Source organism: Doryrhamphus excisus, chromosome 21, assembly GCF_030265055.1.
Source record: "Doryrhamphus excisus isolate RoL2022-K1 chromosome 21, RoL_Dexc_1.0, whole genome shotgun sequence".
NCBI lineage: Eukaryota > Metazoa > Chordata > Actinopteri > Syngnathiformes > Syngnathidae > Doryrhamphus > Doryrhamphus excisus.
The window spans coordinates 14,194,728-14,211,268 of record NC_080486.1 but is presented as its reverse complement, the minus strand read 5'-3'; the positions used below and the strand labels follow the sequence as shown (position 1 = coordinate 14,211,268).

The following is a 16,541-nucleotide window of genomic DNA, read 5'->3' as shown; positions in this document are numbered from 1 at the left end:
GGATGTGGACCCCCCCAGGAGTGATATTAGCTAGATGGATGTGGACCCCCTCCCTTAGGAGTGATATTGGTGGATGTGGACCCCCTCCCTTAGGAGTGATATTGGTGGATGTGGACCCCCTCCCTTAGGAGTGATATTAGCCAGGTGGATGTGGACACCCCCCCCCCCCCCCCCCAGGAGTGATATTAGCTAGGTGGATGTGGACCCCCCCAGGAGTGATATTAGCTAGGTGGATGTGGACCCCCCCCCAGGAGTGATATTAGCTAGGTGGATGTGGACCCCCCCCCCCCCCAGGAGTGATTTTAGCTATGTGGATGTGGACCCCTGCCTTGACAGCGAGGGGCGACAGCGCCCCCCGTGGCTTCGGCATGCGCGGGGCTGTGCATGAAGGCACCTCTGTGGATGGCAGGCGGGTGAAGGCTGTTGGTAGGCCAGCCCCCTTCCGTCGTTGACCGGCACGCCGCCGCCCTTCCAACCAAGCGTCTGGGTGATAAATGTGCGAGCGAGGGCGTGGCAGCGATGCAGCGTCTAGACGGTTTGGGAGGCGAGCGGACGGCTCCAACGTGATTGAGATCTTAAGGAATCTGGCCCCCGCTGACGTGGACTGGCACGTTAACCCGATGTGCTTCTCTGGACTATGTCAGGCTGAGCGCTTGGGCGTCTCTATGGATGCCACCATGGATGCCACCATGGATGCTCACAATGAATCTTAAGTGAGAGAGATGACTGAAGCGTGGGGTAGGGTTTCTATTTGGGTCAGGCTTTATCTGGCCCTCTTCAGAGGAAAGGGCGCAGGCTCAAGGCGGGATTCCGCACAATAATTGTATTGCGCCATGCCAGATAACATGGATGTAAAGCTGTTTATTGTTGGCCATGAGTCTATTCAACCCGGCCGCGCTCTTTCCCTCGTCCTCGGGGGGCTTAGCCCCCAGGCAGCGCTGACTGTTTTTATTCAAGCCCGGCTTTAAATGGACCAGATCCTCCGATGGACAAGCAGATTACCCAACTAATAAAACATACATCACAATCACGTGCGGTGGACGCTCCCCCGAGACCCTCGCTGGCTATTAATACACAAATATGGAGGATTACTGTCTGCTTGTCTCCGTGGCGGAGGGAGGGGGGGGGGGGGGGGGGGGGGATTAAGGTCCCGGTCCAGACAGATTGGATGTAATGTGTGGAAGACTAAATGATTGGTGTAGTACAAAGCCCTGGTGGATGTCCGGGTCTGATCTCTGCTGTCATAACACCCGGCAATCCTCCTGATCGCTGTCATTCATCATCCGCAGTAATCACCTCATTGGCCCGCGTATTTGCCCCAGGAGCTCACGGCCCCTCCCTGGCACGTCAGGTCCACAGCATTCCCTTCTGATCGACACCGTCGGATATTCCGCTCCGTTGCTTCCGGTGACGTGCTCCACGCGGCAGATAGCGTGCTAGCACGGCTAGCATGAGTTTGGTGTTTGGATTGTAAATATGTGTAACCTTCGTGTTTGTCTGCTGATTGCATGTTGCGCTGTTGGCCTTGGCGGGGGCGGGGGGTGCACCAACAGGAGTCACCACCCTCCATCCACGGCAGATCCAACGTCACAAGATGTCCTCCAGATAGCGTGAGATGTACAATGCGTCCTTTAGCGCTTTTAACATGCCCACCGCACACGCGGCAGAAGGCAACACCCCCTTGGCTATTTATCCCCAAGGGCGGCCGGCTAAAGGAGAGCGGGCCCCTTCATCATGTCCCTGTCCCACGTCCTCGTTATCAGCCAGGATTAATGAGCTCTCCATTAATGAAAAAACAGGGGAGGATGGAGACGCGGGATGTGTGATGGTGGAAGTTCCTCAGGTGCAATGACATCACCCTCCGAGGTGGATGTGACGGCGTGCCATGCTTGGCGATAACGCCGTGTGTGTGTGTGTGTGTGTGTGTGTGTGTGTGTGTGTGCGTGTGTGTGTGTGTGTGTGTGTGTGTTATGATTGGTCCAGATCAACCTCTTGGGTCTAATCCGTTCTGCCTTTGTGTATCTGTCCTCTTCTTTTGTGTGTGGGGAGGCAGGGAGGAGAGTGAGGGATGGGGAGCGCTTGATGATGATGAGCACAAGGAGGAGGAGGAGGAGGAGGAGAGGGCGGCAGGTGCAATGGACACCCGGTGCAATCACCGGCACTCGGCAAAAACGGTGACAGGAAATCAAGGTTGTCTTGGCAACCTGGCACTATCGATTAAGAGCGGGCCATCTCCGAGCTCCCATCAGAGTCCCGGTGGGAGCCGGGTTGGCTCTCAGGGAAGTAAGAAGATGACGGAGGACAATTAGCCCGCCCGGCTTGGCCGTTTGAGGCCGACGGTCCCGGTCGCCATTAGGACCATGGCGCACAGACCTCCACGTGCACAGCCTGTACTCCCCCACCATCAGCGTCCTGTAGAACCCTGGGAAAGGAACACATTGCCCCCCCCCCCACGCCAGCAGCCGGCAGATGCCTTCAGGGTGATTCCAATCAATCCTTTCCATCCTATTGATTGAATATGCAATGACTTGAAAGCTTAACTGGAGCTTCTAGCGTTACATCAGCACGCCAACACGCAGGCGCCTACTGAGCATGCTCACTGCTCACCTGGCAAAGGATTGTGGGATGTGTCCAACATTGGAAGCAAATGTAGTGATACTTATCATATCCTCAAATACTTGCTATGGAGTACATCTGGAGTAGGTATGCTGAAATACTTGTTATGGAGTACATCTGGGGTAGGTATGCTGAAATACTTGTTATGGAGTACATCTGGGGTAGGTATGCTAAAATACTTGCTATGGAGTACATCTGGGGTAGGTATGCTGAAATACTTGCTATGGAGTACATCTGGGGTAGGTATGCTGAAATACTTGCTATGGAGTACATCAGGGTAGATAGTCGTAGTACTAGTGGTATTCCCTCCTGGTATGTGTAAGGCGTGAAGGTCTGCGTATGAACGTATACTCGATGACGTATGCAAAAACAGCTTTCATCAGTAGCGTGTTCGCTGTGACAGGATGAGCAGAAGTATTGGGACAGGGGCAGGCCCAACGGGTGCGGGTGGATATGAAGACGGATGTGTGCGTGGAAAGGTGCTGGTTGTGACCCAGTGGCGTGTGGAGAGGTGATCAATAGGTGCTATTGACGTGTGAGGACGTGTGTTTTGGCGTGCTGGCGTGTTTTCCACGGGGCTGCTTTCCTGACTCACGAGGTGAAAGGTCGTCCCCTCGGTGTCCTTCATACACACGCAGGTGTCCATCTTGGATGCCCCTCCCCCCCGGTCACGTGAGCGCGGGCGGTTGGCCCCCGACGTGCGAGTCAGGCCATGTTGTCACGCCGTGCCTCACATGGCCGAAGGTGTGACATCACCGCCGTGGCGGCACAATGCCGCTCTTGTTGGCTTCTCGGCGTGTTGCATCATCTCTGAGCGAGGCCAGGACATGATCAATGTCCTCAATACGTCCATCTTTCCCAACAATGGCTGAGTCATGTCAGCGTATTTTGTACTTTTTGTAGCCTGACCAGCCGATGCCTGCGTGGTGTCCTGAGCGGGACGTGTGAAGGTCAGGAGAACATGGAGAATATATCCTCTGACACGCTGGACGAGTATTTGGAGAGCTGCTGCCATGTGACACTCACGCCCGCCGTGAGAGCACTTATTTTAGACTGATGGATGGAGGTGGAAGAAGGTGTGCGGGGGGGGGGTGTCCTGTCCTGTCCCATCCCGTCCCTCCCACTGCATGCTCACCTTCCCCATTGAAGGCGCGTGGCCAGACCTTCATGACGGTATCCCATAGCAAGGCTGCTCCAGGAGAAGCAGGATAAGACGTCCAACACTAACGTTAGAAGGGAAGCTTCTAGCTAGCTCAGCAGGCACATAACAGCTTCTCAGTCACCACCTCCATGCCAGGGCCTTTACTTTGAAGCCCTGGAGCACATACATCAACATACAGAAGCATGGCATGGCAATCCTAACTTCAAATCCCTGAAAGGCGCTAGCTATTAGCATGATCCATGTCACCCCATGCCTTTTCACACCTCCGAATAGGAAGGAGATGAAGGAGATGAAGGAGATGAAGGAGATGCACGTAAACACTGGCTAGGGATCAGCAAGGGACCGGAGCGGCACATTCAACAACGTCTTACAAATGCTGGTCCTCTTCTAGGACAGAACCAGGACTAGAGTTAGACTAGAGCTCCGGTATGGGCAAAACTAGCATACCCTTCAGAATAAAAGCGCAGACGCAGTGAAAGCCAGCAACCAGTTGAGACTGTTTCCATTGGAACGTCTTTCATCCTGCACCTCATTTGTGGTCATCTGGCGGCCTTGCTGAGATACGAGTCCACTTCACACAACACCTTGTTGTCTTTGAGCCTCTCTGGCGCTCACAGCTGTTTATTTAGCTGCCATGTTTACATTCCAGTTCACACAGCCTCTCTGGGGGAGGACGCGCACACACACACACACACGCACGCACGCACACACACACACACACGCACACACACACACACGCACGCACACACACACACACACACACATACACACACACACGAGGCATCTATCCCATAAGAGCTTACCAGTACTAAAGAGTATGTATGTCATCTCCAGCGCCTGTCCTCTTAGGGCCATAGATGCGCTGGAGCCTACCCCAGCTGACTTAGGGTGAAGGGGCTGCTCTGGACGGTGTAGAATCTCCACTTAAGCTGAATGTTTTTAAGACATGGGAAGTCGAAGACCCGTGGATGGAGGACCCCCCACGTGAGGCCCACATGCTGACCACCAGGCATATGAGACGTACAACCTACCAAGTCCTGATGGCTGGGGACCCTGGACCGACACCAGCCTTACCGCTGGAGGACTCCGGCAGGGTGCCGTCTGCATGCCTGTTCAGCCCCACCTTGGTTCCTCGGTTCCTCTGTCTTTTTAAGCGCTTGTGGCTTCAAGTGGCTTCTGTTGTCTTCAAACCGGTTGAGTTGATTCTTGGGGCTACGTGTCTGCATAGCCTGGGTATCATGGTAGTTACCATAGCAACGCAAATGCACTTTTACAGTAACAAAACCCTGCACTCCCACTAGTCCTCCCATCCTGGTGGTGATGTGCTGACGGGACAGTTGAGCACAGGCGCTGCCAGCTGCTTTCCCGAGCCGGCGTATTTGCCGTAGCGGAGGGCAGGTGGCAGCCATTACGACGCCGTCCAAGGCGGCAGGCTGGCAGCTTCAGTCGTCAGCGTGCCAGATTCTGTTCTCGATCACCTCTCAACGCAACGATCGGCATGGCTGTGAATGTCGGCCAGATTCCCGGGACCGCCAGGACCTTCCCAGAGGTGCTGCTTCAGGTCTCCCTGCTTGGATGCGTGCCCCTTCCTTGGCTTCGTTTCTCATGGCGGCTCAAACAGGAAAGGGCAGTGGAGGTGGGCGGAGCCAGATGCAACGCTAGCAAGTAGCTAGCCTTCATTTGAAAAACCCTGGCCAGGAAATCCTGTAGGATAGGAAGTAGGATCTTCTTAACGGTGCATTCATTAGCTGCCATTCTTCACCATTTTTATATCTTTATATTTATATTTTTTATTTTTATATTTCTTTCAAAGGCAGAGGAAGATAAAGACGTGTTGGCAAAAAGTGCAGGTGTCCTTTAAGATGGGGGGGCAGGGTCCTAAAGGGGCGTGACCGCTCACTAAATATAAGTTGACCTGAGCCCTCTTGCTACATCTTATTTCTAGCAGACGAGCCAGGGCCAACGGGTGGCGCCCGATGTGTTTGCGGCGGTCCAGAGGTGTTCCATCATGGCGGCCAAATAAACGCTGGTGCTTTCAGGGTCCTGGGTGAGGCTGGCCCAGTAGGGCCGTGCTGTGAGAGCGATGCTAGGACTTGATAGTCGTTTATGGATTCATCATTCATGGTTGGCCAGCCCCTCCATCCATCTTCATCCTCCACCTTCTGCTGATGTCTTGTTGTCGGTCCATGTCGCCCCAGCCGCGCCCCCAGCGCCTTGGCGCCGAGCCCGAGGTGCTAAGCGGCGTCTTAAACTGGTGTCTGAGCCTGCTCTCATCCTTTATTCATCGCCATTAAAGTAGCATGAGGCTTGTTGCTGCCCCCCCACAAAGACAAACGGCCACAGTGTGAGTTTCCCTCACTGCTTTGCCGTGCATGACTAATGAATGACATACGCAGGCTGCCCCGCCCCTGATACCTGCATGCACCTGCTGACGGGACCAAGATGATGCTGACATCCCTCCATCCTTCCTCATCCTTCCTCATCCCTCCATCCTTCCTCATCCCTCCATCCTTCCTCATCCCTCCATCCTTCTTTATCTTCCCTCTCCTCCATCGCCACAGCTCAACAATCTCAACAATTCTGTCTTTATTAATCTTCAAGTCAAATGAGCAACAGTCCCTTTTCTTGCAAATGTTGCTCCGAAATCAGAGGAGCTAGCAGCTTTGGAGGGGGAGGAGCCAGCCGTGTGTTTAAATAAAATGCATTATGATTGACATGTGCAGGGAAACGCCCACTGCTGCTCCATGGATCCTTGTCACTCAGTCCTCCAAACCAAGTAGAAGGTGTCGTGATGCCACCGTGGTGCCACCATGATGGAGTGGAGACGGTCAGCATCTTGTCACCATGAAGACCAGCAGCGGGAGGAGAGGGAAGATAAAAGGTTGAACTTGGTGATGAAAATGGCTACAAAAAGTGCTATGCTAGCATCTTGGGCAGAGAGATGGACTGGAGGGGGGGGTTCTGGCTCCGCTGGAGGAATCTTGAACTACAAGGTGTGTGTGTGTGTGTGTGTGTGGGTGTGTGTGTGTGTGCGTGCGTGCATTAGCATATAAGACAGGCCCCGCTTCTTTCCAGCCACATAGACAGGAAGAAGGTCTGATGATGTTCGATGCCGAACACCACCTGTGCCGTAATCCAGCTTTGGAGGATCTCTTTAAAACGAGCAGAGCCATTTAAGAGAGGTGTAGGGGGGGTCAGGATTTTCCCTTAATCCTCACAGGAGAGTGACGGGGGCAGACGGGCGCTAAACTTGACCGCTGTGACTGTTTAGAGAGGAGGGTCGGGCTGGCGCTGTGCCACGCCAGGCCTGGCGCTGTGCCACGCCAGGCCTGGCATGGTTCAGCACGGCTTTGGCTTCATGAGACGCACAAGCATCAGGGGGCTTCACGCTCTCCCACCACCCCGCTGTTCCATGGAGAACCCTCTCATCAATGAACACGTCTAACACACACACACACACACACACACACACACCACGGCTGCATGTCACATAGCATTGATGTCCACTGGGGCTGGTTGGCACGTTGGGGCTGGTTGGCACGGGCGGCTATCAGATATGACAACCCTGGGAGAAAATATCTCATATGCTTTGACGCTTTCACGCTATTCTAATTACAGCTGTAAAACATCTTCTTGGGGAAAAAACATGTAACACGCACACGTGTACACATGTACACGTGTACATGAGCGGAAGTACACACATTCATTTTTAAAGTGGCTCTGTTTGGCAGCTAGAGTACCATCCCACCCTTCTAATACACTGCTAATACACTGCTAATACACTGCTACACTACCTCTTCACTCTTGGTCTGCTACTTCTATGGGTGCACAGGTACACGTGTGTACGGGTACATGGGTACACGTCTATAGATGAATGGGTGCACGGGTGTATGGGTGCATGAGTGTATGGGTACATGGGTGTATGGGTACATGGGTGTATGGGTACATGGGTGTATGGGTGCATGAGTGTATGGGTACATGGGTGTATGGGTGCATGGGTACATGGGTGTATGGGTGCATGAGTGCATGAGTGCATGGGTGTATGGGTGCATGGGTACACGGGATACAGATGGCCAGAAGTGACATAATGGAGGTCATGAGCCACTCATCTTGTGAGAGTCATGTGACTTGTAAACACTGACATCAATTGTTGGTGTGACAGAAAAGAAGGTTAGAAATCCCCCATGGAACATGGAAGTCCCCCTCCTGTTTTAGGATGAGCGTATTGGAAGCTGAAGTCCAAAGGCTGAGTAATGATGGAGGGAAAGGGGCTGGCATGAATGAAACCTGGAGGGGGGGCGGGGGGGGGGGGGGGGGGGCTGGTCAGAGTAACATTGCTTCATCACAAAAATGCTTTGGAAGAAATGTTTTCCCGTTGCAGTAAAAGTGCTGCCATGGCGTGATCTTTTAGCCTGGCATTGTTTGCACTCTTCAGCCGTCACTTTGGCAGCTAGCATGTCCTTCCTCTTTGGGTGGACCGTCATTGTCTGCTCCAACTACGTCTTGTTGGAGACCCTGCAAAAGGATTTGTGGGTTTACTCTTGCAACATGTCACGTAAGAAAGGCAGGGCCGAGTTGGCCAACACACCGATGGATGAGTGGATGTTGTGCAATTTGTGTAGTGGCGATATAGCTGGATGGATGGGTGGACGGATACATGGGGTGGATGGGTGGAAGGACAACTGGGATGGATGGGTGGACGGATACATGGGATGGATGGGTGGACGGATACATGGGGTGGATGGGTGGAAGGACAACTGGGATGGATGGGTGGACGGATACATGGGATGGATGGGTGGACGGATACATGGGGTGGATGGGTGGAAGGACAACTGGGATGGATGGGTGGACGGATACATGGGGTGGATGGGTGGAAGGACAACTGGGATGGATGGGCGGACGGATACATGGGGTGGATGGGTGGAAGGACAACTGGGATGGATGGGTGGGAGGACAACTGGGATGGATGGGTGGAAGGACAACTGGGATGGATGGGTGGAAGGACAACTGGGATGGATGGGTGGAAGGACACATGGGATGGATGGGTGGAAGGACACAAGGGGTGGATGGGTGGAAGGACACATGGGGGGGATGGGTGGACGGATACATGGGAATGTGTGTTTTGCTGACAGGGACAGGGACTGCATGAGATGAATATTTAGTCATTTGGGGCCGGGCTAGCCGAGGGCGTGCACGGGCCTCATTGGGTCCGGCCTCACCCGTCCATGAGCGAGTCACAAGACGTCCAAGAGGATGAAGAGCGAGACCGGCTTCCTCTACAAGTAGTCTCCTCGGGCAGGCGGTGGAAGCGTGGTGTCAGCTCTCTCGACGGCCCCTTCAACTTCCTCCTGCTGCAAAGATAAACCCCCCCCCCCAGCCTGGAGGTTTGGCAAGTGTTGTTGATGACTGGCTTTGACAGCACAGCAGCTTCATGCGAATGAAGACGACGTGTACGACGGTACCTCTCCTCTTCTGGAGTCCTGCTGCCGATTGTGGAGGAGCGTTATTTCTGTCTTCCTTGTTGGTGTCCAGCACCTGGGAGGAAGCAGATGGAGGTGGTGATTACCGTTCCTGACCCCAAAATAACTTCCCCTCCGCCCTCGCTGGCCTACGCGCTCTTTGCAGGTCTTCCACGGATCACACACACACACGTGTGTTTGGATTCTAGTAAATAATATGTCACCATCATAAAACTTTATTCACCTTTGAAAAGCGCCTTTGCGTTGCTATGGTAACCACTATGTGACTCTCGTATGCCTCTCTGAACATTTCTACATCCCCAGCTTGAGTTGTAAGAAAGTTAGATGAGTGTAAAAAGAAGCTATGAAGGGTACCAAATCCCAGTCCAGGGTGTGTGTGTGTGTGTGTGTGTGTGTGTGTGTGCGTGTGCGTGTGTGTGTGTGTGTGTGTGCTGTCCGCGTACAGGGCTAGCATCAACCAATGGCACGGCGGGACCTCTCCAGACGGCCAGCTCATGAAAGCCGCCGTGTGCAGCGTGGCGTACGTTGCCGTGTGGATGTCACGCTGACGTCGGGCCAAGGAGGTGTGCTTCCAGAGCAGCTGCTGCTCGTGGATGATGTGTAGAATGTTCGAGTCCGTGTCAGATGACATACTTGGCTGGCTTTGTCTTTCCTTTTGCAGCAGGAAGGCCAGATGCGGTGGAATTCCCCATCATGACCCATTTCACCCAGCGCAGCAAAGCGCTCCCGCATGACCCCCCCCCCCCCCCCCACCCCCCCGCCTCATCTGGCCCACAAAGTCCTCCCCCACTTCCAAGCGTGACCGATGACGTCAGCAGTGTCAGTCAGGGAAGGTGTCGTGATGGGTGGGGGTGTCCTGGCCCGCCCCCGGGCGCTTTGTTGGGAGAAGGTGGTGTTCCAGGTTTGGCTGAAGGCGTTGCTTGGCGTGCTCCTGGTGAACGAGAGAGAACATCTGGATGTTCCCTGCCTAATTAGCGTACGCCACTCATGACATCACATGGGAGTCCAGTCCAATGACAGCACTGGGCTCCACCCTGTTGGCCGGGGCGTCTTGGAAAACAAACATCTGCATCTGGCCACGAAGGCATGGACTCGGCGATGAGCGAGAGCGTGGTGTCATCACATTATCTGAAACCTGATTTGCATTTGTGGGAGTACGAATCCCAGTATTACATTCCTCTTCCCTCAGCAGCTCCAAAGCAGCATGCCGCTGGGGACTAACCTCTGGTTGCGGGGCCACTATGGTGTACTATGGTGTACTATGGTGTACTATGGTGTACTATGGTGTACTATGGCGTATGGCATACCTGGACTAGCTTCTGGCTGTAGGACCACTATGGTGTACTATGGTGTACTATGGTGTACTATGGTGTATGGCATACCTGGACTAGCTTCTGGCTGTAGGACCACTATGGTGTACTATGGTGTACTATGGTGTACTATGGTGTATGGCATACCTGGACTAGCTTCTGGCTGTAGGACCACTATGGTGTACTATGGTGTACTACGGTGTACTACAGTGTACTATGGTGTACTATGGTGTACTATGGTGTACTATGGTGTACTATGGTGTATGGCATACCTGGACTAGCTTCTGGCTGTAGGACCACTATGGTGTACTATGGTGTACTATGGTGTACTATAGTGTACTATGGTGTACTATGGTGTACTATGGTGTATGGCATACCTGGACTAGCTTCTGGCTGTAGGACCACTATGGTATACTATGGTGTACTATGGTGTACTATAGTGTACTATGGTGTACTATGGTGTACTACGGTGTACTATAGTGTACTATGGTGTACTATGGTGTATGGCATACCTGGACTAGCTTCTGGCTGTAGGACCACTATGGTGTACTATGGTGTACTATGGCGTATGGCATACCTGGACTAGCTTCTGGCTGTAGGACCACTATGGCGCTGAAGGTGACAGAAGAGTGTATCATAGTAGAAATAGGTTGCAATATCTTCTCTTGGACGTGTAGTATTTGTTCATAGTACTTGACCCAAGTGAATAAAGACCCAAGACCCAAGTCAAGGGGCGTAACATAGATCATGGATGCCTCTTGTAGGACAGAGAGAGAGATCCGTGCCAATCAATGGCCCCAGTGTGATGGTCAATACGCCCGTCAAATTCCCATGTGGTGGACTAATGGTCTCCCGGGCCGCTGGCTGCCACGTGCACGCTACGTGCACGCCCGCACCGACCAACCGAATCCATACATCGGTCAATACGGCGGCACCTCGACCTGCCGCCTGTCTGGTCACTTTCTGCCGTGGCATGAGGCCACGTTGACCACGCCCATGTGCACGCCCACGTGCACGCCCACATGCACGCCGTAACAATAGCAACAATAGCAATGAGAAGGTGTCGATGGTGTTGATGGTGTTGATGTTGTGGCCACAATAAATGAATTTTTGGGGACATCTGCCCCCCTCCCCCACATACTGTACAGTTAGTGGCCTTTGCCGGAGCTGAGTGGAATGTCGGAATGTTGGTAGACGGTTCATCAAGTAAAACACAATGAATAGAATAATATGCCATGTTTACTGTTGGAATTCTATAGCGGCTCTGGCGGGCGGATGGGGGCTGGGGGACGGGGGGTGTCGCTCAGCCCTCCCTGATCACATGGGCGAAGGAGAGAGGTGACAAAAGATCTTTTGTGGGTGCAAGTTGAGGCCATTAACCCTGTGTCTCCAGCATCACATGTCCAACAAGACTCCAGTGTGACAGCTAGCGTTAGCCCGGGGCGGACGCTTTTATTATGCACTGCGTGTGTCAGGGGGTGTCCGGGATGTTTGCCCTCGGGAGTCTTGGGACTGAGTTGACATTGTGTGGTCATCTGTTGTCAAAAATGTTGCAAAGGAGAGGAATTGCTGCAAAAAGGGAAGAGCTGCACTTTTTTGCATGCCAGTGTCACATTAGTGAGGACACGGCCGGTTGTCATGCGCGACGTCAGACATGAACACACGTCTTTGTCCGCTCTCTGCCGTCTAACGGGAGGAACAGGTGAAAAGAGGCAGTCATGAATGCACGTCATGGGACACGCCCACTGGACCCACAGCTCCATCTTCCTGTAGGTCCAGTAGGATGACATCATCGCGTGTTGGCGCGGTTGGAGATGGGACGTGTTAAACAACAGCATCAGTAGCTGACCTTTAGCGTGTGACACCAATATTTCTATTCTTGGTTCCTCACCTGTCCCTCCACCGCAGACTGGTGCTGTGGGTGCTGTGGGAGAAGCATCGGGTGCCGCCCGTCCCAACGCTCCATCTTTACGTGTCTGGTGCTGACATTGGGTGACACGCCCTCCCCGAGGCGCCCATCATTTCAGATGAGCATCGTGGGTGACAGGCCAGCTTTGTCTTTTTAAGCCATTAGCACTTCCTCCTCCCACCCTGCCCCCCGTCCCCCACCCCCACCTTCTGCCCTCATTTTTGTTAGTGTGCGCACATCATTCACCTCCGAACTGACACCTTGATGGCCGAACGCAAGGCCTTCGCCACGCTGACCTCTGCTTTGCCGTTGCTCTGACAGCATCACACTGCTTAGTAAGTCCTTCCTAAAGGTCTGACCCACACTGGCTAAGTCCTTCCTAAAGGTCTGACCCACACTGGCTGCTAAGTCCTTCCTAAAGGTCTGACCCACACTGCTTAGTAAGTCCTTCCTAAAGGTCTGACCCACACTGGCTGCTAAGTCCTTCCTAAAGGTCTGACCCACACTGGCTGCTAAGTCATTCCTAAAGGTCTGACCCACACTGGCTAGTGAGTCCTTCCTAAAGGTCTGACCCACACTGGCTGCTAAGTCCTTCCTAAAGGTCTGACCCACACTGGCTAGTGAGTCCTTCCTAAAGGTCTGACCCATACTGGCTAGTGAGTCCTTCCTAAAGGTCTGACCCACACTGGCTGCTAAGTCCTTCCTAAAGGTCTGACCCACACTGGCTAAGTCCTTCCTAAAGGTCTGACCCACACTGGCTGCTAAGTCCTTCCTAAAGGTCTGACCCACACTGGCTAAGTCCTTCCTAAAGGTCTGACCCACACTGGCTAAGTCCTTCCTAAAGGTCTGACCCACACTGGCTGCTAAGTCCTTCCTAAAGGTCTGACCCACACTGGCTGCTAAGTCCTTCCTAAAGGTCTGACCCACACTGGCTGCTAAGTCCTTCCTAAAGGTCTGACCCACACTGGCTGCTAAGTCCTTCCTCATGTAGAGGTAGGACAAAGGGGGTCTACTTGTATCGCCACAATGGCCAACGTTGGCCAATAGCGGAGGCGCCAGGAGCTCGGAGCACGTTGCCTCCATCAGATGTTTATGAAGTGCAGACAGGTCCTGATGTACAAAGGAAGGAATCCGTGTCATTTATTTATTAGTGCCAATTAAGATGACATATTTTGAGCGCGGCCCTCGTGGGGACACGGAGTGTTGAGTTTGAATCCCTGACAGCCGTGACAAACGTGCTTAAGTTGCAGGTAAAAAGTAATGAGATGTTCCAGCTGGAGAGTTATTTGGCAGCGTTCGCCCCCCTCCCTCTTGTAATTCTCCTTGCTCGGCACTCCCCCACAGTGAAGTGTCAGGCCTAATACAGGAAGGAATGTCCAGTCACCTGCTCCTAAAATGCAACAGCCCTGCGCTACAGCAACCTAATATAGACCTGCACCACGGCGGCAGGGTGGATATTTAAACACCACCTCGCCCCCGCCCCCGCCCACGGCCACGGTGGAAGGGAGAAAGACGAGGCATCGTTGGCAGCAAAGGTATTTTGGCGGCTTTGGCAGGGCCAATGATGGTTGGTTAAGAACGGGACTCGGCAGGTCGGGCGACTACAAAAGGCCGTCAAGCCCTTTCCGAACAATCAGCACCATGCAGATGAAGACATTAGCGCTGCTCTTATCATGGAGGTGCTCCTTGACAGCAGAGATGAGCAACCGCTGAGGCCAATTAGCTGCTGTGGAAGACCTTGATCTGCGTCATTAGAAACACAAGAGCACTCGCCTTTGGACTCCGAGAGCTCTGCTTAACCGCTGGCCGCTAAGTCTTCCTCACCAACTGCTAGGAGGAAGATGGACGGGAAACCTTCTACATGCTCTACCACGGCGCCACCAGGATGTGAGGAGTTATCAATCCCATAGCATAGAAAATAATTATGAAAAGGTTACCCGTACCATGGCTGAGCTGAGCAAATCAAGCGCTCCTTTTCTGTAAACAATGTGGCATGGATGGAGGGCCACCGGAGCCTGTCCTTGTAGGCCAAGGTGGTCTTCCAGCCAGGAAGTCCATATATAGATGCACCATATCCAGCAGATCTACCGTCGGGGACGTATGGCCACGTCTCCAGCTGACTTCCCAAAGCCAGACGCTCTACACAAAGTAGAAAACGGCCTAGCATAAAAATCCCCAATTCTTTTTATCACGGCTTCCTTGACCTTCTGCCTGCGTGGAAGGAAGGCTGTTGTTTTAACAGAATAGCGGCGTTTACCTCGGCGCTGAATGAGGCGCCTCACCTTGAGACCACATGCTTGTGGTTTGGATGGAAGCGCTTTGTTTGACTTCGCTTGGCGTTGGGCTTTTGGTCGTGGTCGGCTTCCCTGAGAAAATAGCATTGTGGACTTGCAAGGGCAGACTTTGTGACGGCAGGGTCTGTACTCTGGGAGAACGCCTGCCCCCCCCCCCCATACCGAGTGGAAATACACACACAACTTCATCCGTGTTAGCATAAGCTAAGTAGCAGAACATGTAGTACTGCATATCACCACAACGGCCAAAGGAAGCCGGCCTTTGGCTTCCCCCAGCGAGGCAGCGCTACACTTGGATGCTTTGAGAAAGGCAAGAAGATGAAAGCTTTCTTCACACGCTTGCTACAGGAAATGATGATGATGATGATGATGATGATGCTGTGCTGACCACCCGCTCACACGCAGTCCCGGTATGACGGCTTCATCAACAAGAAGCACCAGATCTCTTTGTGGCCATCTCAATCCATTTGTGGTCTTGTAAATGTATCTGTTGCGGGCTAAATCTACAATACTTGTGTTGGTCTAAATGTATCTGTGGCGGTCTAGCTGTGTCTGTGGCGGTCCAGGCCAAGTCCAAGTCTCCATCAGATGTCAGGGTCCAGGGTATGAACGTGGACAAGGAGGCTACGCTACCAAGTATCAGAATCTGCACAGCCGTGGCCAAACTGCGGCCCGGTGACCATTTGTGGCCCGTGGATGTTATTTCCAGCGGCCCACGGCATGTTGTAAAAATATATAAAATTTAATGGGCAAAGGCAAAAGCAGAAAAATCCAAGTATTTTTGAATAAAAGAAGGCATGGGAAGAAAGCAGGAAGTGGAGGCCTCCAGCAGATGTCAGGGCGCAGGGTCATTTCCTGGCCAAAGAAGCTTGAGTCAGGCCAGGCGTTGCTCCAAAGCATGAAGAGGATCTTCTCGCATGAGAGCGTGGGTGGGGGTGTGTGGGGGGGGTGCAGGTAATTGGGATATCTGTACTGCAGTCATGTCTGGTGGAGGTTATTTAGCCGCCATTGATTGCGGCGCATTAGCAAAATCAATGGAATGTTTGAGCCCAGGACTAATGTGTGATCTGCGGCCAGAGGTCACGGACTAGCCACGCACGCCGTGCTTTCACGCTTTCTTCTCCTGAAGGTAAAAGTCGGCGTTGAGGAGCAGGCGGGGCGCGTCGCCTCCTCCACCTGGCCATGAGTCGTCTGTGGCGTGCGTAGGAGCGGTCCTGCTGTCGTGCGTTAGCATGCTAGCGCTAATAAAGGCAGCTGTCCAAACAGCCGGCCTGCTCGGCCAGAAGGGTCTACCAGGCTTTGTTCATGCTAGGTGCGACATTGCTTGTTGGAACACACGCACACGCGCTCGCCTCGCAAGACTGCCAACCATTTGCCGCCCCCGCCCCCGCGCAGGGACACCAAACACCTCCCACCAAAGCTTTCTTCCTCTTGCCCCCACCCTGCGTGTTTTTCCACCGTGTCAAACGCTGCTGCTGCTCATTGATTTCCTCTCCTCGGCCTGATAGTTGATCATTTAGTGGTGATGGAGCGAGCGGAGCTGGAATTGCTGACCTAAGTATCTGGTGTCCGGCCTCCGACGGTCACTGCTCCACAGCCCGGCATCGGCTTCCAAAGTTGGCCCACTTGGCATATTGGGCCGTGGCGCACCGGAACGAAGAGCGGCAAACACCAGGAGGTTCAAAATACAAGTCAACTTTCTCTTCATGTCACTAACAAGTCTGAGACGCCCGGGGGAGGGGCCCAACAGCGCCCCCTGATAGCAGCCAT

The 16,541-nt window shown here is 53.4% G+C and overlaps 1 protein-coding gene across 3 annotated transcripts in view; it reads left to right on the top strand.

The window, feature by feature from the left end:
* The window catches only part of zeb1b (zinc finger E-box binding homeobox 1b), a 77,707-nt gene that overhangs the window by 49,237 nt on the left and 11,929 nt on the right, over window positions 1-16,541 (top strand). The window lies entirely within an intron of this gene.